The following is a 4,083-nucleotide window of genomic DNA, read 5'->3' as shown; positions in this document are numbered from 1 at the left end:
TTCGTCTAACAACCATTCAGTCCAGTAACCGTTTGCTCCAATCATCACGTCTTCTAATCACCAGTTCGCCTATGACCATTTCGTCTAATAACCAGTTGGTCTAGTACCCATTTTCTTTTCATTCTTTTCGCCCAATTAACACTTTTCCAATTAGACCAAATGATTTACTGACTAAATGGCTATTGGACCAACTGGTTATCAGACGAAATGGCAATTAGACCATGTGGATAGTGGACGAATTGATGATTGACCAAATGATAGTAGACGAGTTGGTAATTAGACCAATTGGCATTAGACCTATTGGAAATAAACCCTCCAAAATTAATGCTTTTTTGACAAATTTCCGAGGTTCAGAAACCGATTTTACAACTAATTAATGCAAATAAAAACCACTCTGTCCTTTAAAGCCCCCTCACACCTGACCGAATGTAGGCGGACGAAGGGTGACGAATGGTAAAATGAACGAAATGCACGCGAATTCAACGAAATTCAAATAAAATTTCCTTCAGATCATGCGATCAGTAACTGTTGACAAATTTTATCAACGAACGGTAAGCCAAGGAGAAATATGACATTCAAAGGATATCGATTTTTCGGTTCACCTCTTTGAGAAAATTGCTTCCGAAGGCGAGCGAAGTGTTGATATATCCCAATAAGACGAAGGAATAGTCACCAATGGTTTGATATGGCGTGCGATTAGAAACGAAGACGAGGGAATAGATCAGGCAAATTTGTTCGTTGTGTCATCGTGTTGCTTCGTTACGGGTTCTTTCGAGATCGGTCCACTTTGGCAAAAGCGCGAAGAGGGACTATGCGCGACAAAAACACACGAACGATAAACGAACGATTACCGCAGACTAAATAAGAGATGCGAATTCAAACAGATGACCAACGATTTTTCAATTCGTCGGGAAATTTTAAACATGTTCAAAATTTCCGCGCGAATTTGAATAATCGCAGCTGTTAGTTCAGAAGATGTACGAACCCAAACATGAAGGGTAAATATGATTTACCATTAGATACCATTGAAAACGATTTTGTAAAAAATGCCTTTCGCCAGCCATCGCAAGGCATATTTCAGGCAATTCGGTTAGACTTAAGTAAAAAGTTCGAGTTACATTTTGGTGCGCAGTTAAACGAATTCCTTGCCCAGTGGACTCAGCTCCGTTAAAATCATAAGCCCGTTTACTGAAATCTGGTTAAACTTGGACTGTGGTCTAACCATGTGCTAAATTTATGGGAAGCAAAAAATGCTATTGTAAAATTAAAATGTTTGCTGTGCTCATATGTTTCACGTTACTGCTGAAGGAAACAATTTTGGTTACTACTACTAGATAGCTCTGAATTATTTGAGTGTCAATTGAGCTGATAGATTAAAGCTGTACTGATAGACCAGGGGCACGTCTTACAAAGAGTTACGATTGATCTGATTAACCCGAACTGTAGGGTAATAATTGTTGATTGATGTCATAATTGTTTGTACAAGATCTTTGCACAATGTACTTTGTAAAAAATTACAAATAGAAGACCGTGCACTGAATTTTCAAGAAATCAATGAGTGTATATGAGTTTACAGCATATCTAGACAAATATTTCGAGCAAACATGCAATAGGTGTTGATGTTGCCGGCTTTCCATAGATATGACTGATCAGATCAACGGGGTCTAGTGTATAACTTAAACCTGAGCTCAGAATATGAGCCATGGGGTCGAAAGGGGACCAGCTTACCTGGAAATCTACAAACTCGGTGACCAAAGGTTTGTGAGTTATCATTCCTGGTGGGACACGAGTCCTCAGTAGATGAAACGCGAATGATCTTTGGAATAGTCTGCACCATACTTCCATTGGGATGAAGTTTCTTCCGGCATTCAAGAAACATTGGTAAGGTGTAATTCAGACCTAAGCCATCTGGACACGCAGTTGATCCATTCGATGAACCAAGTATAACTGAAATAATTAGTTGCAAATAAATTCAAAGTATTGCCGATACCGTCGGATTCTAATGTAATGTCTACTAGTATATTGTATTCAAACTGAATTTTACATTTTTTAAAACTTCGTTATTTAGCTGGGATTAACTCTGATTCGAGGTAAAGTACCTGGAAATCTTAATTCATGTCACTCAGAATATGTTGCATTCGGGCTGATGATTGAGCCAATTCGATTCCAGTTACTCAAAACGGTAGGATAAAAGTGACATTGATTAGCATGAAGTTGACACGACATTTGCCCCTGCAACAATTTATCCGGGTTGGGGTTGCAATATGGTTATATGTTAGGGTTAGGTTTAGGGTAGGGTATAATGTTAAACCCAGGGTTTAAAGGGATGGTCCGGGCTGAAAGTATTTATAGCTTAATATATAGAGTAGAATTCACTGAGCAAAATGCCGAAAATTTTATCAAAATCGGATATCAAATAACAAAGTTATTGAATTTTAAAGTTAAGCAATATTTTGTGAAAACAGTCGTCATGAATATTCATTAGGTGGCCTGATGATGTCACATCCCCACTTGTTCTTTTGTATTTTATTATATGAAATTAGGTTTTATTCAAATTTTTTCCTCCAAGAACTAGAAAAATTGGATTGACAACTGATTTAGTGCATTATATATTTATTGCTGCAACTTATTTCATTATAAGGGAGACATATTATTCACACAAGTATGAAATAATGAAAAAAAATATGATTTCATGTAATAACATAAGAAAACGGAAAGTGGAGATGTGACATCATCAGCCCACCTAATGAATATTCATGACGACTGTTTCCACAAAATATTGCTAAACTTTAAATTTCAATAACTTTATTATTTGTTATCCGATTTTGATGAAATTTTCGGCATTTTGTTCAGTGACTGTATTAAGATATAAATATTTTCAGCCCGGACCATCCCTTTAAGTTCGTCATTCGATCAGTGTTTGGGATTTAAAGCGGACTAATTGTCGCCGGAGTAAATGTCATGGAACCCTAGCCGAACAAACCATGTAATGTGCATAGTACAGTCCCCATCACAAGTTTAATGCTTAGATGATTTAAACTTGGGAGGAATCAAACTGGGACACACAATATATGCATAACGGACATTTCAATTAATCTATCTATCTATATGTCTTCCCGAATACAACGTGTGTAATTATTATAAGGGAGGATTCATCATTCATACCAAAGTTCCGTCATTGGGTTTCGAGCCAGTTATTCATGTTCCACAGTCTTGCATTTTCATCACACACTCTAAAAACAAATCAGTCAAAAATGACTAGTTAATAGGGTCAGCTGGGTGCAACTGTTATTCTAGTCATATTTGACTATTTTCTAGTCGTATTTTACTAGAACATAGTTATTTCTGACTAGAGTATTATTCAGAAGTGTGACTAGACATATCAGTTGCACCCAGCTGACTACTGGTCTAGTCGATTTGACTGACTTGTTTTAAGAATGCATATTTATAAAACGAAGCAGGCCTATTTGTCATGAAATTAATTCAAGTGTTAATACTTAGCTCACGAAAAATTCTTTTTCACTAGATTCCTTCATAAAGATCATGCAAGAATCGAAATAATATGTTTGAAAAGCCTACCTGGTAACAAACATGCTGCGAGTCCGTACTTGAATAGCGAACACATAATCTGTTAAAATTCGATATAAAACGACGAGAGTAAAAGTAAAATATTGTGACGTGCCAATCTCATCAGCCTTATAGTCAATATCAACGTAGGAATCTCCCGTTTCAAACACCATCAATGGTTATATCATATCATTTTCACGACCAAGTGGGGCCTGACCGCCGGTATGACCACCTCCAACATGTCAAATGTCATCATTCAGTTTGATAATCATCATCAAGATCATCTCAATTACCTCATCATCATCACCATCAGCATCACTATCATCATCACATCCAGCATCACTATAATCATCACCATGGATACCACCATCACCATCAACATAATTATATACGCTCCCTTTTTTTACTTTGATGTTCTTATTTGTTTTTTCTCAGGTAATGTATAATGGTCAATAATTTGGTATACACAATCATAATTTGACTTTATAACTAAATTGAATTCAATCACAGAGGTAC

Source organism: Lytechinus pictus, chromosome 17, assembly GCF_037042905.1.
Source record: "Lytechinus pictus isolate F3 Inbred chromosome 17, Lp3.0, whole genome shotgun sequence".
Lineage (NCBI taxonomy): Eukaryota > Metazoa > Echinodermata > Echinoidea > Temnopleuroida > Toxopneustidae > Lytechinus > Lytechinus pictus.
This window is presented reverse-complemented; position numbering follows the sequence as displayed.